Source organism: Bos mutus, chromosome 4 (genome assembly GCF_027580195.1).
Source record: "Bos mutus isolate GX-2022 chromosome 4, NWIPB_WYAK_1.1, whole genome shotgun sequence".
Classification (NCBI taxonomy): Eukaryota; Metazoa; Chordata; class Mammalia; order Artiodactyla; family Bovidae; genus Bos; species Bos mutus.
In genome coordinates, this window is record NC_091620.1 from 51,550,182 (window position 1) to 51,577,783 (window position 27,602).

General features: G+C 41.1%; 1 protein-coding gene and 1 pseudogene across 2 annotated transcripts in view; one reads left to right on the top strand and one right to left on the bottom strand.

The window, feature by feature from the left end:
• Nucleotides 1–27,602, top strand: part of CREB5 (cAMP responsive element binding protein 5) — a 439,577-nt gene that overhangs the window by 217,052 nt on the left and 194,923 nt on the right. The gene's annotated exons all lie outside the window — the stretch shown is intronic.
• LOC138987651 (small ribosomal subunit protein uS5 pseudogene) lies at nucleotides 9,248–11,087 on the bottom strand (annotated as a pseudogene).

A 27,602-nucleotide genomic window follows, 5' to 3' on the forward strand; every position in this document is an offset into this window, starting at 1 on the left:
AAGTTAAATAAGCAGGGTGACAATATACAGCCTTGACATACTCCTTTTCCTATTTGAAACCAGTCTGTTGTTCTATGTCCAGTTCTAACTGTTGCTTCCTGACCTGCATACAGGTTTCTCAAGAGGCAGGTCAGGTGGTCTGGCATTCCCATCTCTTTCAGAATTTTCCACAGTTTATTGTGATCCACACAGTCAAAGGCTTTGGCATAGTCAATAAAGCAGAAATAGATGTTTTTCTGGAACTCTCTTGCTTTTTCCATGATCCAGTGGATGTTGGCAATTTGATCTCTGGTTCCTCTGCCTTTTCTAAAACCAGCTTGAACATCAGGAAGTTCACAGTTCACATATTGCTGAAGCCTGGCTTGGAGAATTTTGAGCATTACTTTACTAGCATGTGAGATGAGTGCAATTGTGTTTGAGCATTCTTTGGCATTGCCTTTCTTTGGGATTGGAATGAAAACTGACCTTTTCCAGTCCTGTGGCCACTGCTGAGTGTTCCAAATTTGCTGACATATTGAGTGCAGCACTTTTACAGCATCATCTTTCAGGATTTGAAATAGGTCAACTGGAATTCCATCACCTCCACTAGCATTGTTCATAGTGATGCTTCCTAAGGCCCACTTGACTTCACATTTCAGGATATCTGGCTCTAGATGAGTGATCTCCCCATTGTAATTATCTGGGTCATGAAGATCTTTTTTGTACAGTTCTTCTGTGTATTCTTGCCACCTCCTCTTAATATCTTCTGCTTCTGTTAGGTCCATTCCATTTCTGTCCTTTATTGAGCCCATCTTTGCATGAAATGTTCTCTTGGTATCTCTAATTTTCTTGAAGAGATCTCTAGTCTTTCCCATTCTATTGTTTTCCTCTATTTCTTTGCACTGATCACTGAGGGAGGCTTTCTTATCTCTCCTTGCTCTTCTTTGGAATTCTGCATTCAGATACTTATATCTTACCTTTTCTCCTCTGCTTTTCACTTCTCTTCTTTTCACAGCTATTTGTTAAGCCTCCTCAGATAGCCATTTTGCCTTTTTGCCTTTCTCTTTCTTGGGGATGGTCTTGCTTACTTTGTCTTGTAGAATGTTACGAACCTCTGTCTATAGTTCCTCAGGCACTCTATTAGATCTAATCCCTTAAATCTATTTCTCATTTCTACTGTATAATCATAAGGGGTTTGATTTAGGTCATACCTGAATGCTCTAGTGGTTTTCCCCACTTTCTTCAATTTAAGTCTGAATTTGGCAATAAGGATCTGAGCCACAGTCAGCTCCCAGTCTTGTTTTTGCTGACTGTATAGAGTTTCTCCATCTTGGGCTGCAAAGAATATAATCAATCTGATTTCAGTGTTGACCATATGGTGATGTCCATGTGTAGAGTCTTCTCTTGTGTTGTTGGAAGAGGGTATTTGCTATGACCAGCGTTCTCTTGGCAAAACTCTATTAGCCTTTGTCCTGCTTCATTCTGTACTCCAAGGCCAAATTTGCCTGTTACTCCAGGTGTTTCTTACTTCCTACTTTGCATTCCAGTCCCCTATAATGAAAAGGACATTTTTTGGGGGGTGTTAATTCTAAAAGTTCTTGTAGGTCTTCATAGAACCGTTCAACTTCAGCTTCTTCAGTGTTATTGGTCGGGGCATAGACTTGGATTACCATGATATTGAATGGTTTGCTTTGGAAATGAACAGAGATCATTCTGTCGTTTTTGAGATTGCATCCAAGTACTGCACTTCGGACTCTTTTGTTGACTATGGTGGCTACTTCGTTTTTCCTAAGGGATTCTTGCCCACAGTAGTAGATATAATGGTCATCTGAGTTAAATTGACCCATTCCAGTCCATTTTAGTTCTCTAATTCCTAGAATGTTGACGTTCACTCTTGCCATATCCTGTTTGACCACTTCCAATTTGCCTTGATTCATGGACCTAACATTCCAGGTTCCTATGCAATATTGCTCTTACAGCATCGGACCTTGCTTCTATCACCAGAATATTAGGGTACATGTGTCTTTTTTGCATTAGGTCTTTTTGGACACATGGGATCTTTCTTTGTGGCACTGGGACTGTTTGGTTGAGGTGTGTGGGTGAGTTGCCCTGAGGCATGTGGGATCTTACTTGCGTGACCAAGGATCAAATTCTCGTCACTTACATTGCAAGGAGGATTCTTTACCACCACACTGCCAGAAAGTCCCAAGGTGCAACTTTAAATGGCCTTTCAGATGTACCTGAGATAGTTACACAACCACTGTCAGCAGAAAGGAGCAATAATTTGAACTAGCACAGTAGTTCTTGAGTAGTAGGTTGTGTGTTTACCTTTTGAGAAATGAGTGCTCTTCTGACTCGTGCATTTTAGACGCAGCTTTCTTTTAGGTCTGAGTTCTATGAGCTGGTTCATCCTTTGCTCTGAAGCCATTTGTGCTAGAGCACCTGTAGTTTCCCTCTTGACCAATTTCTAGGCCCTGAGCTCACCTGCTGCTAGGCTCCTTAGCTCCAGGAGCACATTTTCTCCAGTATTTACTCTAGAATGGTAGTTGAGTCCAAAGTGCTTTTTCAGTGCTTGACATGGTATATGGGATGGGCTCATGCACCCAAAGAACCCAGGCACTGTTGTTATTTTTAAGAAGCGCCCATTTATAGAGTATTTGTTGAATGAGCACAATGCCTGGGAGAGATAGGAAATATTGACCTAATGAAAAAGGTAGTTTTTATTTTTATTTCTTTCTTTTAAAAGTTTGTTTTTTTAAAATCCATTTTTTTTCATTTCTTTATTATTACTATTTTTGTCACATCATATTGTTTACAGGATCTTAGTTCCCCAACCAGGGTTCAAACCCAGGCCTACAGCAGTGAAAGCACATGTTTTAACCACTGGACTGCCAGGGAATTCCCTAAAAGACAGTTGTTAAGTAGAAAAATCCTCTTATGTGTGTTTTGGTTGTGATTAGTTTCCGTGTTTAGGTAAGAGAGAGTTGTATGGCAGGATTTTTTCTTTTCTCCTGTCTCAACTCTGTGCAGTGAGCGGGTTTTCTCCTTTCGGTTCATATCTGTCATGGCCCGAGGCCACCTGGTTGAGTTGGATGCCCTAGGGTGTGTGGTGGTCACTTGGTCTCCTGCCACCGGCAACAGTGGTAGCTAAGTGAGAAGGCTTCATGCTTGTCATGGTCAGAGCCCCCAGCTTCTGAACCCTGCATGCTTGACTAGGCTCTGCCACAAGTGTTGGGGAGGGAAAAGCAGGGAGATGAGCATGTGGGGTCAGAGAAGGAAGGAGGAAATATCAACTAATGGACTACAGATCACCCAAGGTTACCACTGTGAGGGCAACCTTCGGAGGGGGCTGGAATCTGTGCCCTAGTGTCAGATAGTGTTGATTCGAGTGGCCAAAGGTTAGTGTTATTCTCAAGCAAGAACTGAAAGCTGGAAGGGCATCTTCGAGGACCTTTGTCATTTTCCTTTTCTTGAACAGCTTCTCTGGCACTGACCTTCCAAGTGTTGCAACTCATGCCATCAGGTCTTTAGTATGTCCTTTCAGGCCTGGAACCCATCTTTTCTAGCACGTGTTTAAAGACTGGAGCAGTGTGTCCTATTTATTCACCTTGGGCTGCTTTCTGCATCCCACTCTGCCAGCTGGGTGATCAGGGGGAGCTGGCAGCAAGGAGAGGGGCCAGAGGGAAGGTGGTGAAAGGAGTGCTCAGAGCTATCTGGCTTTGGGTTTTTCCAGAAGTTGATAGCATTCGGCTTAGTGACCACAATTCAATTATAAGCACCGCACAGCCATCCTGAGTGACTATATTCTTGCCAAAAACTGCTGTGTAAAGGCGGCTGCATTTTTGTTAGCCTTGCCTGATGGATTTTTAAGTATATTAACCACATACATTTACACAAAGGGGAAAATTTACTGCTTAAACAGAGGGACCTAAATCCCCTAGGCTAAATAAACCCAATGAAAACACAAGAACTGCATTTACAGGCCTCCCAAAGATAAGAATTCAAGCTTTAAAAAGGTTCCTTCAAATGAAAAATGGATGGTGGGGCTGCTAATGGCCCAGTAACCTAGGAATGTAACTCTTCCCTAATGTGCAAGACCTTCGGATCAGTTCCAGCTTCTCGGGGTAGAGGATTTTCACCCCAGGCTTCTGCATGTGTCTGGGCCCAGAAGGTCCCATTGTGGCCTTAGAGATTTAACGACCACCTTGGAAGACAGACTGTCTTGGCAGTTTTTTTGTTGTTGTTGTTGCATCTGTTGTGTGTGTGTGTAAAAGAGAGAGAGAGAGTTGCCTGTGTGTGTCAGTCTCTGGGAGGAGAGGCAGGGGCCAAGGCTGGGGAGAATGTATGTATCCCCAGCTTTTTCCAGTTAGACTATGGTGGGAGACTGAAGGGACCTTAGCCTTCTGAAACTTAGGGGAAGAAGAGTTAGGAAGCTTAGAAATCTCCTGGTCGAGTCACTGCTAGGTGTTTTTCTGCAGAAATAGGTTATTCATTAGGGCCACTGTGAGGCAGTAGGTTTCGCCCAGCACATTCTCAGACTTCCAGTGGGATGGAGGGTCCCTGAAGCTCATTACCAGTAAATCTTGCCACTACATTAAGGACAAGTTACAACACGCAGGTGAATTTGTGTTTCTGTTGTAAATCGTCTGAATATTATCTTTAAATAAATATGGTGACTGGGGAAAGGGGTCAACTACTAAATGAACAAGGGAGTGTTTTGAGGTGGTGAAGCTCTTCTTTATCTTGGTTGTGGCAGTAGTTACATGACTATATGAATTGCAGTGTTAAAAAGGGTGAATTTTAGCATCTGTAAATTATAACTCAATACACCTGGCCTCCCTAAAACTACAGACGAATAAATAAAGAATGAATGGATGGATGAATGAGTGAATTTTTTTCACTTGTCTCCTTGCTGCTTTGCCAGCCAACGAGCCATTTAGACAACATTTCCCTTTCAAAGGAAGGACACCACGTCATCAGCTCTGTCCTTTGAGCTCATGATGCCAGTAAAGCTGTTGCAGAAAAAGCAAAGATGGTGTGTGTTTCCTTCTGGGGCAGATGACCTAACCTTCCAGGTAGCAATGCCCTTGTATGGTTAGCACAGGTAGGGGAATACCTAGCTTCATGCTGACTCACCAGGTAAAAAAATCATTTCTCTGGATGAGTCAGAATCACAGATGTGTTCTGAACAGTCTCACATGTCCTGCATTGTGAAAGGCTGAAAGCACCAATGAGGGCAGACACTTGCAGGTCTCACTGGCCCTATATGGACATCAGCCTCAGTCTAGTCTGCCGCATTCCCAGGTCCTGGCATAGTCCTGTTGAAGTCAAGCCCTCTAGCTCACTCAATCACATACCCAGTTAGGTACAGGAGAAACTGATTCAAATTTATACATTACTAATGTTGTTTATTTAGTTATAGGTAAACCTAATAATGGTAGAATAAATGTTTCAATGTTAGGTATATGTCTGTTCCTATTTCTGAAGAGTAGGGGTGTGTCTGTGTGTATGTAAGGATACAGAGTTAAAACAGACTTGGGCAATGTAAAATACCACAGAAAATAGGGGTTTCCAAGGAAAACATGGGGAAACGCTGTAGGAGAATCTAACGCATGCTATAGCTTTTAAAAGGAAACATTAATAGTGAAACATGCCCTCCAAGGGCAAGTCAGTAATAAATTTCATGTCAGAAATTACCTGTCAGTAGGATTATGTTAAATAATGTTGAATTGTTATTAGTCGGAGGGGAAAGAGCAGAGTAACTTTCTCAAAAGTGTTCAAAGAGTGTCATGTTTCACACACAAATCCCATTATTGTTTAACAGGATTTTTGTGCTTAACCCTTCTCAAAGATGTATTGAAAATTTTGACCATTTTAGTTCATACTCCAAATGCAGTCATTAAGGAAAAGAAGCCAAACTTTCTCTGCAGAAATTTAGAATTACCCAGAGGACTAGTGTATCTGATTAGATATCCATTATAGAGTGTCCCAGTTGATAAATGTCTGCCTGCTTACTGGAGCCACAAAGAAAAATGTCTTCACTTCTTTGCTTCAGCAATGCAGTAATGAAATAGTGGGGGCCTCCCTGTTTCAACATTTTGAACATTTTGCTTGTTTTGGCCAAATAACTGAAAATGTATTTTCCCCTTGAAGAAAGTCTCATAGCAAATGTGTGAATTTTTAAGGTTCATTGCAATATATTTGGTCTGAAACTGAGTCCACTCATTGAGCCAGGGCCCAGAACCCTACCCCAGATGCAATGAAGATGGGGACTGCTGGGAACAGAGTGGGAAACATAACTAAGGTTTAAATGTGAGCTGACACATTGTCACAGGGCTTTTCACTAAGGGCTGCTTATGACTCATAGGTGTCAAATCATCAAGTCATTACCCCTAGAATAAAAGATCATTTCGACTTTATGTGAACTGAATGAAGCGTGATTGCTGCATTGGATTTGGGTTTGTGAAAGACGAAGTCAGAGGTAAGCTTTGGGATCCCTCCATACACTGATTTCACTGCTTGATGACTGATCATTAGCTGTCCTGGGTCCCTTTTGGAAATTGTCATATTTAATGACATATTTGACTTCATGACATTCAAACAAGATCTTGTCAGTGAGTGACTGATTGCCTGAGCACAGTAGGCATTAGTGGAAACCTTTATTTCTTCAGGTCATCAAATCTCAATATTTGTAAATTACTCAAGCAGTAATTTACAAATGGTCTTGGGGGTGGCTTAGGGTCATAGACAAATTTTCCAGTGTGCAAGCCACTGCATCCTTTCAGGGCTACTTAGAATCCAGAGGGGCTGATTGCCAGCCTGGAGCATTCTGATCTGCTTCAGGAATGCTGTACTGGGGGTAAGCCCAATGACTTTTTTTTTAAAATTTATTTATTTTAATTGGAGGACAATAGTTCACAACACTGTGGTGGCCCCTGCCACACATCTACATGGACCAGCCATGGGTGCACATCCTGAACCCCTCGTCCTGACCCCTGCATCCTGAACCCCCTTCCCTCCTCCCTCCCCACACCATCCCTCTGGGTTGTCCCAGAGCATCAGCTTTGAGGGCCCTGCTTCATGCATTGAACTCACACCGGTCATCTATTTTACATTTGGTAATATACATTTTTCAGTGCTATTCTCTCAAATCATCCCACCCTCACCTTCTCCCACAAAGTCCAAAAATCTGTTCTTTACATCTGTGTCTCTTTTGCTGCCTCGCTTATAGGGTCATCGTCACCATCTTTCTAAATTCCATATATATGCATTATTATGCTGTATTGGTGTTTCTCCTTCTGACTTACTTCACTCTGTATAATAGGCTCCAATTTCATCCACCTCAGTAGAGCTGACTCAAATGCATCCTTTTTTATAGCTGAAAAATATCCCATTGTGTATAGGTACCACAACTTCCTTATCCGTTTCTCTGACGATGCACATCTAGGTTGCTTCCGTGTCCTAGCTACTGTAAACCGTGCTGCAATGAATATTGGGATACCTGTGTCTCTTTCAGTTCTGGTTTCCTTGGTGTGTATGCCCAGCAGTGGGATTTCTGGGTCATATGGCAGTTCTATTTCCAGTTTTTGAAGGAATCTCCACACTGTTCTCCATAGTGGCTGTACCAGTTTGTATTCCCACCATCAGTGTAGAGGGTTCCCTTTTCTCCACACCCTCTGCAGCATTTATTGTTTGTAGCCTTTTTGATGGCAGCCATTCTGACTGGTGTGAAATGATACCTCACTGTGGTTTTGATTTGCATTTCTCTGATAATGAGAAATGAGGTTGAGCATCTTTTCATGTGTTTATTAACCATCTATATGTCTTCTTTGGAGAAATGTCTGTTTAGTTCTTTGGCCTCCAGGAGGATACCACAATGATTCCACTGGAACATTGGCCCACTTTTTGATTGGGTTGTTTATTTTTCTGGTATTGAGCTGCATGAGCTGCTTGTATATTTTGGAGGTTAATTCTTTGTCAGTTGCTTCATTTGCTATTATTTTCTCCCATTCTGAAGGCTGCCTTTTCACCTTGCTTATAGTTTCCTTCACTGTATAAAAGCTTTTAAGTTTAATTAGGTCCCATTTGTTTATTTTTGTTTTTATTTCCATTACTCTGGGGAAAAGGTGGGTCATAGAAGATCTTGCTGTGATTTATGTCAAAGAGTGTTCTGCCTATGTGTTCCTTTAAGAGTTTTATAGTTTCTGATCTTACATTTAGATCTTTAATCCATTTTGAGTTTATTTTCATGTATGGTGTTAGAAGATATTCTAGTTTCATTCTTTTATAAGTGGTTGACCAGTTTTCCCAGCACCACTTGTTAAAGATTGTCTTTTCTCCATTGTATATTTTTGCCTTCTTTGTTGAAGATAAGGTGTCCATAGGTGCATGGATTTATCTCTGGGCTTTCCATTTTGTTCCATTGATCATACTGTCTTGATGACTATCACTTTGTAGTAAAGTCTGAAGTCAGGAAGGTTGATTCCTCCAGTTCTAGTCTTCTTTCTCAAGATTGCTTTGGCTATTCAAGGTTTTTGTGTGTTTCCATACAAACTGTGAAATTATTTGTTCTAGTTCTGTGAAAAATACCATTGGTAGCTTGATAGGGATTGTGTTGAATCTATAGATTGCTTTGGATAGTATGGCAGTCATTTGTGTTGTCCATTTGAGATTTGATCTTGAAGTTATGGAATGGTTTCTTAATTACATTGCAAAATATATAACTTATTAATATCATGTTGTGAGTTAGTTGTAACAGAGGCTAGGCTGCTTGTCATCACCCACAACATATATAGTGAGATCAAGACCTAGTCAGTGAGACCAGGCCTTTTTCATGAGATACCACCTTCACCACCAGCAGGCTGCCTGCCTGATCTAGTCAAGCTTCAGTCAAAACAGATTGGATACTCTTGTTATCACTTCTGGGAGATTCCTCATGCTTCAGTCATAATGAGAAACCCATTCATTTCCAAAAACTTCTTACCTTCACGTGAAATCCATTCCTTCCATTCCTGGCCTAAAACTCTCTCTCTCTCTTTTTTTCTTTAACAGTTAGGAAGAGCTACCTTTTGTTCTAATTGTGAACAAAACTTCTTAAATATTTTAATCACAAACATTTCAGACATTATAGAAGTACAAAAGTCATAAGAGACCCAGCGTGGACCTACCACACAACTTAAACAGTTATCAGCCCATAACTGGCTACATTTCATTGGTGTATCTACCCATTTCCAGCCACTCCAAAGGTTATTAGAAGCAATATCCTATATATCATAGCATTTTATCCATAAGTATTTGGAATATAAGTAAGAAAGACAAGTTCATTAAAGTTTTTTAAAGAGAAGTAACCATGATACCAGGCTTCCCAGGTGATGCTAATGATTAAAAAAAAAAAAAACCTGCCTGCCAATGCAGGAGATGTGGGTTCAATCCCTGGGTCAAGAAGATCCCTAGAGGAGGGCATGGCAACCCACTCCAGTATTCTTGCCTGGAGAATCCCATGGACAGAGGAGCCTGGCGAGCTATAGTGCAGGGTGTCACAGAGTCAGACACAACTGAAGCAACTTGGCACAGAACAGCACACAACCATGATACCATACTTCCACCTAAAATTTTACCCATAGTTTAGTATTTTTAAACATCTTTCAGACGTCCTTATTTGTTCCATAGGATTTTTGCCCTTTACTTTTTATTAATTAATTCACTTTATATTTCTGATATAGAATTGCAACAGTGGTGGCCATAGATGGAGCCTGAGTTCTCTGCAGGGAAACTCTGGTGTGAATCTATAGGAGATGGTCACTGGATTCCTGACAGGGAAGCTTGGTGATCACAGTCTTTTTTCAGAGGTCAGCTGTAAGTCTTGGAGATGAAATCAGAGTGGTCAAGACTGGCAGTGCAGCCCCCAGCCGAGGTGTGGCAGTCATCCATGCTGGCCATCAGTAGTGACTTCTTGAATGCAGAGGCCAGGTGACACCAGTGTCTCTGGGGTGGAAAAAGATGCCCATGGAGGTGGGCGTCTTGCAGGGACAGTGTGGTACTTGCTTGTCTTGCTCTTCCAGGAGCATTGCCACACTGGGACAATGGAGAGCTTGAGTAGGATGATGGCCTCTAGGATGGCCTTGATGACTTCTTCTGGGCACTTAACACTCAGATTGACATGCCCATTGTAGTCCAGATGGCAACAGATACCTTGAACCTGGTCCAATGGCTAGCATAGGTCTGCTTCTGCGGATATTATCTTCAACACCTCATCCTTGAGGCACATCCCCAGGAGAAAGTTGGTGATTTCAGATTCTGTGATGGGCATGGAGAAGAGAGAAATCTCATCCAGGGATTTGGTCTTCCTGTCCTTGACCAGGAGCCCAGCTTGGCCTTGATTTCTCCACCTCAGTGATGTGGACTGGGCTGCTGCTTCCTACTCCAGGGCCCCAGGAACACCAGTATGTCTGTTCCATTTGGTGTTTTCCCAGATAACAAGTGCACTTTATTTTAATTGGGACTGAAATACTCTCTATGCATTGAAGTTGGTTGACATGTCTTTCATGATGCTTTTACAACACATTCTGCTCCCTTGCCCTCCTTTTTTTTTTTGTTTTACCTTGAAATTTATTTGCTAAAGAGTTTGTAGAGTTTTGCAGACTGTGAATATTGTTGATTCCATTCCTATGCTTCCAGTTTAACAAGTTCCTTTGTTTCTTATATTTCCCGTAAATTGGTGATTTAGACTTTCTTGGCTTGATTTAGCATCAAGTTCATTTTTTTGAAAAGAGTACTTCATAGACAATGTAGAGTACTTCTGTCAGGAATCTGACAGTCATTGACAGTCCTTGCCTAGATCCATTACTTTGGAAATTACAAAATAGTGAAGTACATTTCTATCATCTCTGCTTCATTTTTTAGCTGGAATACATCTGTAAGGAAGACCTACCTTCAACTATGTGACTACCCTGAAGCCCGGTTCAAAACTTCCTTTAGCTCTTTCCACCATCTTTCCTTGCTGCCATTATGGTGCACATGAATGTCCTGGCTGATGCTCTCAAGAGTATCCACAATGCTGAAAAGAGAGACAAATGCCAGTTGCTTACTAAGCCATGCTCCAAAGTCATCATCAGGTTTCTAACTATGATAATGAAGCATGGTTGCACTGGTGAATTTGATATCACTGATCATCACATGGCTTGGAAAATTGTGAACCTCACTGGCAGGCTAAATAAGTGTAGAGTGATCAGCCACAGATTTGGTGTGCAATTCAAAGATCCAGAGAAATGGCAGAATAGCCTGCTCTCATCCCTTCAGTTTGGTTGAATTGTGCTGACAACCTCAGCTGGCATCAGGGCCCATGAAGAAGGGAAAATCCTTGGATCTTTTTCTAGGAATGTAATATGTACAAATAAAATGTTTCAGAGGACAGAGGCAAAACAACAGCAACAAGAAAAACTTCCTGTAGCCTATGGCTCATTTGTTTTAGGGACAGAGAGATGTCCTTTTATCCAGTAAGTATCCAGAAACAACACTTCATCCATAAAAGGAGATAGCATGTAGCAGGGAAAAACAAGCCAGGGGCTCAGGAGTCATGGCTCTATCTCTGAAATCTGTATTGATATTGGACAAACTGTGTCATTTCTTAGAGCTGGAGGTTCCAAGCCCCTACCTACACTACAACCAGAGAAGCAGTTTTTCCCTAATTTCATTTGTACAAATCAGACCATGACTTTTAAAATAATTTTATCAATATTTAATTGAAATGTAGTTGATTTATAATGTCATGTTAATTTCTACTGTACAGCAAAGTGATTCAGAACGTGTATGCTTTCTTTTTCATATTCTTTTCCAGTGTGGTTTATCACAGGATATTAACTATAGTTCCATGTGCTATATAGGAGGACTTTATTGTTTATCCATTCTGTACATAATAATTAGCGTCTATTAACCCCAAACTCCCAGTTCATCCCTCCCCTACCCCCACTTTCCCTTGGCAACCACAAGTTTCTTCTCTATGTCTGTGGGTCTGTTTCTGTTTCATAGATAAGTTCATTTGTGAGGCCATGGCTTTCTATCACTAACGTCTCTTTCAGTGAAGACATCTTATGATTTTCATTTAGAATAAAACAAGACCTATAAGTCCACATCAGGATATTTAGGAGCCAAGGACCAAGAAGAGCTAAGTATTATCTCTAAGAATGTGTTATTTCATTTATTCATCCATTAATTCAGTAGTTCATTTATATTTTTAGTCTTTAAACAGGGCTTTATGCTATCTAAGTCTCTTTAACATCTAAAGCTTGAAAGTGGGTATTGTGAGCAGTAACCTTTAGGGGATTTCCTGGGGGTACTATCCTTGAAGCTTCAGCCTGAGGATCAGAGAGTTGAGGAAAGGATGCTGGGATTCTTGACAGTCTTTATTGATATCATCCATAAGAATGAGTCCATGTACTTGACAGATGAGTTTGGAATTTTCCTCATGGAAAGACTCCATGGAGGAGCCAGTGTAGGGGGTATCTGACAATATTCCTAAGAGGGAAAGCAATGTAGAAGGACATCTGAAGAACTCTCACTAATTGTTTACATGATCAAGTTAATCTCAAATCATAGAGAAAAAAATTGACCAATGATCCTACTTTCAAACTCCTCGTCCAACTGTCCTTCAGTTCTTTGTGAAGAGAACTCTCATCCACACAGCTAATGAGTGAATATAGATTACAAGCATTGAGTCTGGTTTTAGCGCAGTCCCCGGTTCCAGGTAGGAAATACAGACTCTGCTTTCTCATTGGTGCCCCGGAGATTTTGCTCTGGGTATGTGTACTCAAAGTGGTTCAGGTTGATGGGGACTTCCCTGAAGGTTCGTACAGACTCCGCTCTTCCACCGCAGGGGACACCGATTTGATCTCTGTTTGGGAACTAGGATCCCTCACGCTGTGCATTGCAGCCAAAAAAAGAAAAGAAAAAAACAGAAACTCATTTCTCAATAAAGTGAAGAAAATATTTAAAATAAACAAAGAAAGCAAAGTGGCTTGTGTCAAGGGGGTGAGCAGAAGGAAAGCACAATCCCAGAATCCATCGTTGGAATCACACCGGCTGTGACAGAGGCAGCACAAAAATAAACTCGACAGTTCTCACTTCTGAAACTAGGCGCAGTGCGGGCTTCCCTTCCTCACAGGTTCACTCAGTACTTAATCATAGAAGGTGCTGCTGCTTCTCTGGCACTTAATAATTTAATAGTGGGAGCCGTTCCTGGCAGGAGATGTTATGAAACAACCTGAAGAGTAAGAGCGGGGGTGGGAAAAGAGCAGTGCTTCATTTAACAAATTCAGAGCCTTTCTTGGAGGCCATGAAGTTCTCAGTTCAAGTTAATTATCGCCAACAAACATTTATTTATTCCCTTGATGAATATTTATCAAGGGGCTCCTTTGAGCAGCATGCGGTGTTGGTGTCACCCTGACATGGAGATGACAAGAAGCAGTCCCTTATAAGCAAAAGGCAGAGACCGTTTGCACAGATCATTATGAAACGAGGTAAACTTTCATAGCTCTGCATGAAAGGGGTACAACTGAAAGTTTTATGAGGACATGGTAGGAAGAGATTAGTTCTAGGTGGAGACTGAGAGGCAGCCTAGTAAAGAGATGGCATTGAGACTGAACATGGACAACTGGGGAGAATTCTAGCAGGAGAAGGCAGCAGGGAGGAGGCAGGAGGCCTTGAGGACGGAGCATCCACAGTGAGCCAGGGTAAGGCGTGGGGTACTGCTTCCCCACTTGGCATCCGTGAATTCCTAAAGATGTTTGAGCTTGGAATCCTTGCGTATGCTGCTGGTTGAGACCACGATGCTATATGAAAAGGAGATGTGCTTTATATTTCCCTCATTTGTGTCAACTGCACTCCTACTGATCTTGTCAGAAATCACATTCATCTCAGATTCTGAAAAAAACAAACAAACTCCATTTCATTCTATTTTTTACCCTGCATCAACACATCTGCTTCTCTGTCAGATGCAGCTCTGATTTTAGGACTGGTGTTGCCCTAGGCTCCCCTGAGCAGCCACCCACATGGTGACCAGTTGTCCTACTTTTCAGGATTCTAGGCATCCTGTGCCTTTGCCCAGGTAATCCTGCAGGACCAGTAGGGCTCTGGGATTCTAGATCTCTACACTGGTACAGCCACTCACAGAGAGGGCAGGCCTCCCACCCCAGCCTCCCTGAGATGTGTGGTGACTCACCAGATTGTAGGTAAACACTGTCCCACCCCACTGGCTAAACACTAACTTTAACAATTAGATTCCTGCTTCACAAACTACCAATGGGGTTAGGCTAGGGATCACAATGTCAATCACTTTCTTTCTCAATTTGAGAAGAAAGGGGAAATTCCTTGCAAAAGGAATGCAGGTATAATTCAGACATTGTAACGTTCTCTTCAAGACAACAGCAGCCACTCTCTAGATGCACAGAACATTTTATGATTTATCAGGAACTTTCAAAGACAGGATCCAATTTGATTGTTACAGGATTTATCATTATTCCCACTTTATATATAAAGAAATCGAGAGGCCCATTCATTAATATAATAAAAATCATGGCTCTCATCTGGGCACATCGCCACGTTTTGTCCGAAGCACTTTACATTTAACTCATCAAAGCCCCTGAATTGTTCTGTAAGGTAGATGGTTGTTGTCCTCATTTTGCTGCTGAAGGAAACAGGCACAGAGGAGTTCTATAGTTTGCTCAAAGGCCCACAGCTCGTATCTGGGAGAAGACTTGCCCAGCGTGGCTCCAAGGGAGCACTAGGTGGCCCATAGCCTGGGTCTGAAAGACAGTGCTTATCCAGATCTACCACTGACCTAGCCAAGAGAATTCCTGAATATCATGTGTCCCATGGCAAATGTTTCTGCTAGACAAACGCCTTCAAACACCTTCTCTATCCTTGTTGTTGTTCAGCAGCTCAGTTGTGTTTGACTCTTTGTGACCCCATGGACTGCAGCACACCAGGCTATCCTGTGCTTCACCATCTCCTGGAGTTTGCTCAAACTCGTATCAAGTAAGTTGGTGATGCCATCCAACCATCTCATCCCCTGTCCTCTTCTCCTCCTGCCTTCAATCTTCCCCAGCATCAGGGCCTTTTCCAGTGAGTTGACTGTGCATCAGGTGGCCAAAGGACTTTAACTTGGGTAGATTTTGTCTGTTTGTTTGGCTGTGCTGGGTCTTCATTGCTGTGCGGAAGCTTCTTTAGTTGCAGTGTGCAGGCTTCTCATTATGGTGGCTTCTCTTGTTGCAGAGCACAGTGTCTAGAGTGTGTGGGCTTCAGTAGTTGCAGTACATGGGCTCAGTAATTGTGGCTCCTGGACTCTAGAGCACAGGCTCAGAAGTTGTGGCCCATGGGCTTAGTTGCTCCTCGGCGTGTGGGATCTTCCTGGATCAGGGATCACACCCTGCATTGGCAGGTGGATTCTTTACCATTGAGCCACGAGGGAAGGCCCTAACTTGGGTAAATTTTGAGATAACTCTAAAAGAGAAAATCGTTCGGTGCCTACTTATTTCCCCCGTCATCTGACATTGAGATAGACACCATCATTTCCAGTGAGAAAACCACACATCTAAGCCCTTCCCAGTTTCTCCAAGATGACAGTGAAGCATTCTCTGGGAATAAGAGGATGTTTCTGTGTTTTGTGCAGAGCAGAGGCACATGGGGAAACAGCAGTGGACACAGCACTAGAAAACCTGGATTGTAGTCATGGGCTAAAGGTCTGACCTTGAACTAGTCGTTGCACCTCTCTGAGCCTCAACTGTATCAAGTAGTGACTCTTCTGCCTATATCATGTTAAAAAAAAAAAAGACTATAAGAATTAGTACGAAATCTGTACCATACCATACGAATGTGGTGAACTACTATTGTCCTTTGCAGTTCCTGCCATAGTTTGTTGTTGTTGTTTTTTTCCCTCAAAGCTTATTCTTGTACTTCAATGCAAGAAATTTTTTTTAAAAAAAGAGATTTGAAAAGAGTTTGTAAGTTTCTGCACAATTTAGGCAGGAATTCCAGTTGAACTATTCCAAATCCTGAAAGATGATGCTGTGAAAGTGCTGCACTCAATATGCCAGCAAATTTGGAAAACTCAGCAGTGGCCACAGAACTGGAAAAGGTCAGTTTTCATTCCAATCCCAAAGAAAGGCAATGCCAAAGAATGCTCAAACTATCGCACAATTGCACTCATCTCACACGCTAGTAAAGTAATGCTCAAAATTCGCCAAGCCAGGCTTCAGCAATACGTGAACCGTGAACTTCCTGATGTTCAAGCTGGTTTTAGAAAAGGCAGAGGAACCAGAGATCAAATTGCCAACATCCACTGGATCGTAGAAAAAGCAAGAGAGTTCCAGAAAAACATCTATTTCTGCTTTATTGACTATGCCAAAGCCTTTGACTGTGTGGATCACAATAAACTGTGGAAAATTCTGAAAGAGATGGGAATACCAGACCACCTGACCTGCCTCTTGAGAAATTTGTATGCAGGTCAGGAAGCAACAGTTAGAACTGGACATGGAACAACAGACTGGTTCCAAATAGGAAAAGGAGTTCATCAAGGCTGTATATTGTCACCCTGCTTATTTAACTTATATGCAGAGTACATCATGAGAAATGCTGGACTGGAAGAAACACAAGCTGGAATCAGGATTGCTGGGAGAAATATCAATAACCTCAGATATGCAGATGACACCACCCTTATGGCAGAAAGTGAAGAGGAACTCAAAAGCCTCTTGATGAAAATGAAAGTGGAGAGTGAAAAAGTTGGCTTAAAGCTCAACATTCAGAAAACGAAGATCATGGCATCCGGTCCCACCACTTCATGGGAAATAGATTGGGAAACAGTGGAGACAGTGTCAGACTTTATTTTTCTGGGCTCCAAAATCACTACAGATGGTGATTGCAGCCATGAAATTAAAAGATGCTTACTCCTTGGAAGGAAAGTTATGACCAACCTAGATAGCATGTTCAAAAGCAGAGACATTACTTTGCCAACAAAGGTTCGTCTAGTCAAGGCTATGGTTTTTCCTGTGGTCATGTATGGATGGGAGAGTTGGACTGTGAAGAAGGCTGAGCGCCGAAGAATTGATGCTTTTGAACTGTGGTGTCGGAGAAGACTCTTGAGAGTCCCTTGGACTGCAAGGAGATCCAACCAGTCCATTCTGAAGATCAGCTTGGGATTTCTTTGGAAGGAATGATGCTCAAGCTGAAACTCCAGTACTTTGGTCACCTCATGCGAAGAGTTGACTCATTGGAAAAGACTCTGATGCTGGGAAGCATTGGGGGTAGGAGGAGAAGGGGACGACAGAGGATGAGATGGCTGGATGGCATCACTGACTCGATGGATGTGAGTCTGAGTGAACTCCGGGAGTTGGTGATGGACAGGGAGGCGTGGTGTGCTGCGATTCATGGGGTCGCAAAGAGTCAGACATGACTGAGCGACTGATCTGATCTGATCTGATAATGAAATGAGCTTGATTTATTAAAGATTCTCAAAACAATAACTTTTAGGCTGGTACAATAATTCACCCCCTATGGTTTGAGCCAAGGATATATTTAATCTGCATAGAGGAGAGAAACAACTTTTGTGATTTTCTCATATATTCTTCTAGAAAATTCCGAATAAGTCAAACTTTTAAGATTTGAAGAGATTTCAGCTTTGAAAAGATTTGCTTTTGAGTTAAATAAATCTTGATGAATGGAAACAATATTGCATGCTAGTGAAGAGTATGTGGGCTTCAGGGAGAAATAGAACTTATCACTAGTCAGAAGAGTTGGGCTTGGGTTCTGGCTCCACCACTTACTGTTCTGAGACCTTAGGCATATTTTTGAGCTGCACTTGGTCTCTTTTCCTCACCTGCAAAATGGGGACATAATAATAATTAACTCTATAGGTGTCTATGAGGATTAAATAAAATAATGTATGTGAGCATTTAGCATGGTAAATGCTCAAAAAGTGTTAGCTTTTTCTGAAAAAAATTGCATACTACAGAATTCCCTTCTTTCAGCCTGAATACACCATATTTTCTTTATTCATTTGTCTGTCAGTGGACATTTAGGTTGTTTACACATCGTAGCTACTGTGAATAATGCTTCCATGACTATGGGTGTGCTAATATCTCTTCAAGATCTGAGATCTTTATTCTCATTCTTTTGAATAAATACCCCGCAGTGGAATTTGGGGATCATATAGTAGATAAATGTATAAATGTTCCCGACCCAAGGGTTGAACCACATGTCTTGTGTCATCTGCATTGGTAGGTGGGTTCTTTACCACTGGTGCCACCTGGGAAGCCCCAAATGTGTGTGTGTGTGTGTGCGTGCAAGTGTATTTTTGAAACTTCTGTACATTTTTAGGACTTCCCTGTAGCTCATATGGTAAAGAATCTGCCTGCAATGCAGGAGACCCAGGTTCAATCCCTGGGTTGGGAAAATCCTCTAGAGAAGGGAATGGCAATACACTCCAGTATTCTTGCCTGGAGAATCCCATGGACAGAGGAGCCTGGCGAGTTATGGTCCATTGGGTCGCAAAGAGCTGGACACGGCTGAGGGACCACCTGCTACTCCTACTCTGTACTGTTTTCTGTCGAGCTTCACCATTCTATATCTCCACCAATAATATACAGATGTTTCAACTTCTCCACAGCCTCGCCAGCACTAGTCTTTGGTTTTTTTTTTTGATACTAGCCATCATGACTGGTGTGTCACGTTAATCCCATTGTGGTTTTGATTTTCATTTCTCTGATGATTAGTGGTATTGAGCATTTTTATCATATACATGCTGGCTGTAAAGTTATTATGCTAAGTGAAATGAGCCAGTCACAGAGAGACAAATACAACATGATTCTCTTGTGCCTAAAATAGTTGAATTTATAGAATCAGAGTGGAGTGATGGTTGCCAGGAGCTCAGAGGAAAAGGAAATAGGGAGTTAGTTACTAGTCAACCAGCATGCAGTATCAGTCAAGAAAGATGAGTAAGAGACCTGCTATACAACATTATACCGATAGTCAACAATAATGTATAAAGTGTAATAATAATATGTAATAAAGTACATAAAATGTAATAATATACTTAAAAGCTTATTAAGAGGTTATATTTTGTGTTAAATGTTCTCACAACAAGAAAGTTTTTTTTTTAATTCTAAAGTAAAAATGGTCTGAAAAGTTGGGAAGGTCTGACACTGTTTCTAAATTTATGAAAAAATATGTTCCAGTGTGGCTATTCAGATCATCCTCACAGAACTGGTCAGTTCTTAAGGTTGATATGATATAAGCCTAATAAGGCCTTTTTGAATTAGATATAGTATTGGCTCATGACCTTTTGATAATGCTAAAATAAGAGATTCATCAATAAGAAGTAATCAGATAGGAAGAAGAAAAGGCATTGACATGATAAATTATTTTGTACAGATCGATCAATAACAGAACCCTGGTACCTTCCTAGGTAAGCACCCAAACAGCCTTCTGACATCATTTCTAGAGTAAGATGATCTCACTAAGCCCCAGATTTGGCTCTCCAGGAAGCTTCTATCTTAAACTAAATCCTACTCAATAGTAAATAGATTTTGATTTAATATCCTTGAACTGATGAGTTTGCTTGGATTATTGTATGATTTAAACAATAAATAAAAGTTATTTCCATCATACATATAGTTGGAACTGAATCAGTAAAAGACTTAAAATTAATAGCTCAGTGGAGTAGTAAATGCCAAGGCTCTGATTTATACTCTGTTATTGAAGTAGCAGAAATATAAGGGAACTTCTCTTTGGAAATGCCCAAAACCACCATTCCTGAACCATTTATGCTAATATTGTTGAGGTCTTTGTTTTGGAGCCATCTGATGAGAAAAGCTACCATGGAAGGAATTTCTTTAATGTCTTCAATGACTAATTTCATTTGGAAGAAGTAGTTTCATTTATACCAAGTGTATTAGTGAACAGTGTTACAAAAGAATTCTACTGTTAAAGGGAGCATTTTAGAGCCCACTTTCCCTATGAAGTCACACCCATCAAGATCATGTCTTGGTATCTCTGGATTTTCACACAGGCCTGGTACCTAATAAAGATCATGATTGTCTCCAGAAGGAATCATCTTTAGATGATGAAGGTGTTCACAGGGTAGAAGTTTCTAACTACAATTTATATTTCATCTTACGGAGATACTAAGAACCATATGGGCTTCCCTGGTGGCTCACATAGCAAAGAATCTACCTGCAATGCAGGAGACAAGGGTTCCATCCCTGGCCTGGGAAGATCCCCTGAAGAAGGGAATAGCAACCCCCTCCAGTATTCTTGCCTAGAAAATCCTATGGACAGAGGAGCCTGGGGGGCTACAGTCCATGGGGTCGCAAAGAGTCAGATATAACTGAGTTGCTAACAAACACACACAAATAAACCATACATCTAGAAAATGCCTATACCATTCGCTTTTCCATACCTGGCCCCAGGCTCCTCCCTTGTGACCCCCTTGTTGGCATCCAGAGCCATCAGGGTGAAGAGGAAGGAGGCCACAGATTAACCTGCATTTAAGAATATGCCTATCCAGTCAGCCACTTGTGAGTCAAGAGATGGCTGTAAAAGATTGCCTGTCCTCTGCTATAGAAATGCTGTTAACCAAAGAGAGAATCAAATAAAAAAAGAGAGAATGAAATGAAAATCTATGATCCAGTTGCTTTTGAAGATGAAGGAATGTTTGCTGGCATTACTATTTTACAAAACCAATGAGAAGTCCCTAGAATTAATTTTATCTAAAATCTAGTCCCAAATTTGGAATTGAATGTTAATCAAAAAAGTTATATTAAAAAAAAAAAAAGTTATATTAAATCTCTATTTCCAAAATAATTTCAGAATGACGTGGACATTTCCACATGCCTAATATGGCAGTATCTCCCGAGGGCCCTCAGAGCTGAGTGGCCTTGGAATTGTGTATTGAGACTAGAGCAGCCCCTAGAGATGTCCAGACTAGGATTAGTCAGAAACCAATCCAGTCTTGGCTGGCCCTGGAGACTCAGAGGGGTCACAGGGAATCCTGCGTCTCTGGTAGAATAATGTTTGCCTTGTCAGGCAGTGTGTAAAAAACTATTGGCATGCAGGGTTACTGATAAATGCCAAGACCCAGAAAGTTTGGGTTATGATGGTTAAGAACAAAGAAAAGTATTTACAATATCCCTTTTGCCCCAAAATAGATTCTAAACACTCTACAAGCACAATGGAATGCATCCATTCATTTCTAAATGGGTCGTCTCCTACCCCCATGTTTAGGTCATAGCTATTTCTAGACCTTCATGTGACAAGACCTTCACAGACCAAATTCAGTAGTGTCACCTTCTGAACCAAGTAGCTGCATATACTGTGGTTTTCCCTTGTTTATTTTGCCTTGTTTTGTTTTACACAGCCTGTATCACTAGTGTCCCAATCAAGGTCAGCAGATTGAATTCAACCCCATTCATTTAAAAGAGCGAGAGATTCATGCCAGCACCATGATCTCACCACCCTGAGTAGCAGAATGTGGCCATGCAGTGCACTGAAGTCAGTCTTCCAGACGCAAGTGTTCAGTGTGACCCTGAAGCCACACCTGAAAGACAGGATGGTGTCGTCATACCAGCATGCATTCTGACTTCAGCTTCATTTATTAAGGGCAACATGTATCCGGAGGTGAAAGAAAAACTTGAAATGGTTGATGTATTGTTGTAATTGAGGAAGTGCCAGTAATTCGGATAAACGATATCAATGGAGAAGATTCATCCAAACACCAGCGTGGAATTTCCTAATATTTGCTGCCAATTTGCTATCAAGTAGATGGTTAGGAAGTCTCAGGTGGATGCTAATCGCACGAGGGCCAAAAAGAATCGTATCACCAGGGTGGAGGCCAGTGATGAACACTGTGATATGACGTCATATGCCTTGCAGTACAGCTCTCTGCAGTGTGCCAGGCTGGAGATCAGTGTGCAGGCAGTGCTGAATGTTCCCTGTGAGTGAAACTCTGGGGAGGAGAGAGTGGCGAGTTCCTCTTGTCGTCAGGTGAACTCTGATACACATAAACAGATTCTCTCTCTCTCTCTCACACACACATACAGCCTTCCTCTCTCCAATTATATATCTCCTTAAAGATGTTCATTACACCAGTCACAGTGGAAGGAAAAGAAAACTCTTGCCAACTTGTAGCCATCAGACCTGCCTGCTAGTGCAGCTGTTTGCAAGACTAGGAAGATGTAGTCTAGCACTGAAGGGGCACCAAAGAGGAAGGAGACTGCACCATCCTGTAACAGCTAGGGCTGAAGAGGGCAGAATTGTAACTGGCATTTCTTAAAATTGTATTATGTCTGCTGAGTGTTTTATATACATTTTCTTAGTTAATTATGATATCAGTGACTTAAGGTAGGGACTGTATTTCCATTTTACAGATGAAGAAACTGAGGCTCAGAGATGTTTAGTGACACTTATGGTCACACAAATCCTCTCTAAACCACTGTGCAATACAAGCCAAAATAGGAGTGAATAGAATGGCAACTTGTTGTTCTGTACCAAATGCAGTCTCTACTTATATATGTATGAATATGAATGGCTTATCATATGTTTAGGCCTGAGCATGCCCAAGATCCCATAGATGGACACTTGCACACTCTTATACTGGTTGTCCTGTTACCAAATGTTTTGACCTTGTGGTAGCCTCTGGTCATATTCTAATATTTTTAGCCAAAGTTATAATAAAGAAATCTTTCTACTTCAAAATAGCCTTGCAGATCAAACTCTGGACGATCTGAAATGTCACTTCCCTGTTTGGCGAGGGTTAAATGGTTGTCTCAGGCCAGTGTTTAGTTCACATTCTATAAATGGCTCTTACTCCTTGATCTGAGTCACTGTATGTATTACAGCAAAGTCACTTACAGATCAATTTATTTTTAGCATCTTAAAGAAACAGATTCAACAGGGAGTGTTTGTCAGACCACAGGGTAACTTGAAGGAAAACTTATCTTTGTGAGGAACTTTCTTTCTTCTGGATTCCTCTGCCTACAGCTCTCTGCTTGTGCTAGGCCTTTGCATATTGTAGTAAGATGTTTTGAATTATTTAAATAGCAGACTGGCAGAACTTTATGCCACTATCTTACACAGTAGAGAAGTTTTGTGCTGTGCAAGTGGCAGAGCCTTTTGCATTTTAAGGGAAAGAATATTGGGAAATAAAGAGTACAATTACCTACCTTTCAACTTTGTAATAGAAATTTTCTCTAAGATGAAAACCCAGGAATATGACTAAGCACAATGGTGATAAGGATAATGGTGATGATGCCGGTAATGGTGATGAGAGTAGTGAGTGATGCCCTTGATAAGCACCACCACCTTTAGGAGAGATTCTGGATCCATCCGTTAAATAAATATGGCATGCTGCCCTCTACAGGTATGCAGTCTAAACCGTAGAGTATTAAAATCACACAAATAGGTAAAGCAATCTCAACTACAGAGACCAGTGTATACATGCAAGTTGAATATTAAAGCCAGTTAAATAAGTAAAACCTTTATACTCTACAGGTCTAATTTGTATAAATTCTGAAGCCAAAGAAGAAGCAAGGATTTAGTAATTCATTTATTTTACATTTCTCTTCTGAGTTTTTGAATGTGTATATATGAGGCCAATGGCAGAAGCAGGAAAGACCAACTGGGGGTTCATGGACACTTGAAAAAGTGTCTGCTATCATAATTTTCTGCTGACAGTTGAAAAAGCTAATTGTCCTCTGGTTTGGTTAAGACATGTTATTTATGGATAAGGTATTTAATGGTATTTAATGAACAATTAATGAATAGCAATAGGTCTAGAAACATTCCATTTGTTTGTATTTCAAAAAGTTTGGCTTTTATTTCACATTCAACCAACCTTTTTAAAAACTAAACTAGCAGGCTTTGGGAAAAAAAAAAAGAGGGTCTGTCTGGCTCCATCTCTACCCTTCTACTTCTGCCGCACCCCTGTCAATACTCTCGTTATTTCAGTATCTGAATTGAATGTTTTCTTCAATTTACCCTTTACTCTTCCTTGCTGGGGATATGAACCAACAGAGGAAAAACTGCTAGGCAAAGAATCTTTAGAACTGATTTCTTATACTCACCTTCCACCCTTGAGTTTAGTTTAAGTTTGTTCATTCTGATCACTGAGCTGTTCTTAATGTTATTAATTTCCTCTAAAAGGAAGGGCTGTCTCAATGGGGCTGAGAACCCATGAGTCTGGACTTTTTGGGATTTTGCCATGCAGGCCAATGAGTGCATAGAGCAGTGGTGATGAGCACCAGCTTTAGAGCAATCCTGGGCTCGTGTCTAGCTTCCTCCACTTACCTGCTGGGTGATTGTGGGGCCTATTATAGAATGTCTCTGAGCCTCAATTTCCCATCAGCACATGAGTACAATAATATCTACCTCAAAGGAGTTGGGGAGGATTTAAAAATACACTACAGGATGAAGCATTTTTGTAAGTATCATCTTTTTTCATTCCCATGACCACCTTGTAAGGAAAAGGCTACTATCACCCCAACTTACAGAATGAGGAAATACAGCTTAAGGGGGTTATGAATGAGTTTAAGTAAATGAATCCAAGTTACAGGTCTGGTAGGTGTGGAGCTGGATTCAAGCCCAGGTTGAGACCATGTATTTGACCTCTGTGTCATTCTGTCAGATATCTGTATCCATTTTCCCCACACATGTTACTAGGATGCTAAACAGTGAGTTTCACTTCACTCTTGAAGTCAGTCCTCTCCCCCATCATTCTGATTTCTTGCCAGGCTCTGGTCTCTCCAATAGCAAGCAGTACAGATGAGAAGGGTCAGTCTCTGCCACCTACAGTCTCAGTGCTTGGTAGACATGGAAGAAGCTACTAAAAAATTCATTCTACCCTGTGACTCTCAGAGTTGACTTATATAGTCAAAAAGAAGGGGATCCTTGTTAGTGGCTAGCGTTAAAATCCCAAAGCGCAGTCAGCCAAAACCTTATCCAGATGCAAGTGTGTGGTCACTGGTCATGCATTTCTGTTTGCTGAATTCCATACAACCCAGGCAACTGCCTTGCCTCGCTGAAGATCCACTGGGGAAAAAAGTTATGTGTGCTAGTATGAAAAAACATGCAAGCAGAGTTCTCCATCGTTGTCAGGAATGTTTGGTACAGCCGTGTTTATTCCATGGCCTCCATCCATGGTAAATGTGCCATCAGTTCTCGTGGGGGAAAATCCAACCCAGAGCTTCCTTATTGGCTGCTCATTTTGTTAAAATGACGTCGCTTTGTAGAGGATCATCTATTACAATCAAAACAATTTTGTGGAATGATTAAAGTACACGCATTTTAGTGGAATAACTACTACTAGAGTCTTTTGGACTGTTGTTAGATTGAAAATGCATATAAATTGTCCTTAAGTACCATATGCTCCTTTTCTTCACCTAATTTCTCACATCCTCTGAGGAAATTTTACAATACTGATATTCTAACAGATCATTGTCTTTCTTCATTATGGCACACTCACTTTATTAGTTCATCCTTTGTGGGTGCATTTTTGTATATTTAAAATTTGTATTAGCCATTTTATGTTAGTACAAAGTCACTATTTTCTGTATCTTCTTATCATAGATTACTAGAATAAGTGATCTTTGATGTATATGAAAAATGACACTCAGTTCTATCTTTAAATATCACTTTCTTTCAAAGGCTCCAGTGGCTTTACCATTTTTGAGTTGAATGATTTTTAATATAAAGTACTTGGAATTGTTGAAGTATGGAAGAATTTAAATCTAAAATTAAAATTTTCTGGTGGTCTCCTTGGTAGAAGCACTAGCTAATACTGATGGATGACTTACTATACACCAGGCTTTGTTCCAAGCTTATCAGTATTAACCCATCAGCTCTCATAACCATCCTATGACGTGCCCATTTTACAAACAGGAAAATTGAGGCATGAGAAATTAAGAAACTTGCCCTTGGTGACACAGCTACTAAGTGCTGTTTCTGGGATTCAAACCCAAGGGGATCGGGCCCTTACTCTGCTGCTTTTGTGCGACTTCAACTATGGGGTGATCCAATCCATTTTATTACTTTTCAAGAACGTTTACTTACTCTCTTAAATGAATACAAATGGATTGTTATCTTTAGCCAGAGAGAGAAGGAAGAGCTTATTTATGAAGGGATCTAAACAATAAGCAAGAATTTGTTCTTTCTCATGCTGTATTGAAAGGCCTGGTAAAGGAGGTCAACTATGTGTTACTCCCCCTGGTGTTCAGGAAGGGTGTCTATGGGGGCCCTTCATCAGATGTAGGGAAAGCAACCCTGGAAATGCTTCATTTTCTTTTTGTTTCTGAGCTTGAGAAAAGAAAAGCAGCTAGAATATGCTATAGGAGTTTCTTTTCTGATCTGTTTTTGCTCTCAAGGCTTGCAATAAGGTAGAAACAGTTCAGTATCTAACTGCAACCCTTGATGGCCAAAGTTATTCAAATTTCTAATTTCCTAAAATTTCTTCTGCCCCCCACCCCTATCCGTTCTGCCACGCCCCTGGCCTTCTGCCAGGGAGTCTGGTTTTCCATAATTAGCGTGGTGATTCTGATAATCTTTCCCTGTCTTCAGCGGTGGCTGCTGGGCACTTTCTTCCCCAGATCTCCATCACAGTTTTCCCTGTTAATGTCTGTTTGGAGTTTCTGATAATCAATATTCCAAGGAGAAAAAGGTAAGATCTCCTTGAATTGTCACATCAACTTGAGCTTCAGTTGTTTGTTTTAGATGAAATAGCACCCTGGTTCCTTGAAGTGTGGCTCACCGCTGGCTACCTGTGACTCTCACTTAGGGAGCTTTAAACAATACCAGTACTTGGACTCCACCCCCAGAATGTTTGAATCATTTCTTCTGGGGTGGAGCCCCAGGCATCAGCTTTTCTATTCTTTTTTTAATGAGGTCATGGTTGAGAAACATTGGACTAAATTAATCTTTTGGCTTAAATTTGAATACCAAGGCCCTGAAAAGCCTTGGCTCAGAAATATATTCAACTCATTTAAATGAACAATTGTTCCTGATGTTTTAACCAGTTCCTGTCTGTTTTAACCTAGCTACTAACATGTGAAAAGGGAGTTTTTGCTATACAACATGGTCATCCCCAGATTAAAGGAAAAGGATGAAGTTCATGCCAAAGTGTCCCCCCAGCCCTAGGCATCTCTGGCTATATCCTTTACAATAGGCCCAAGTGTTCCATGGCTGAGATGTTTCAGCTTATCTTCAGCACCAAAACAAACCAGCACAATCACCAGAAGTCATTTTCTTGTTAGTGCCTGGTCATTCTGGGTGTTCAAGAAATCAAAATTTGTCCGTGGCTTAGTACATAATGCAGGGGCTACTGTTACTGTATGAGACTGGAGATGAATCTGGTTCCTCATATATAAAATCATGTATAAAAAGGCAAGATCTACTGATGCTTGCCTTACAGGATTGTTTACAAATTAAATGACAGAATTTATTCCAACGCTTTTGATCTACCTGCTTGGACTTTTTTCCCCACTTACCTAGTTGATAATAGTTAAGAGCCTAGACTTCTAAATGAGGGTATCTATTTAAATGGTGGATTCACCACTTGCTGTGTGATTTGAGGCTAAATGGTACTTCAC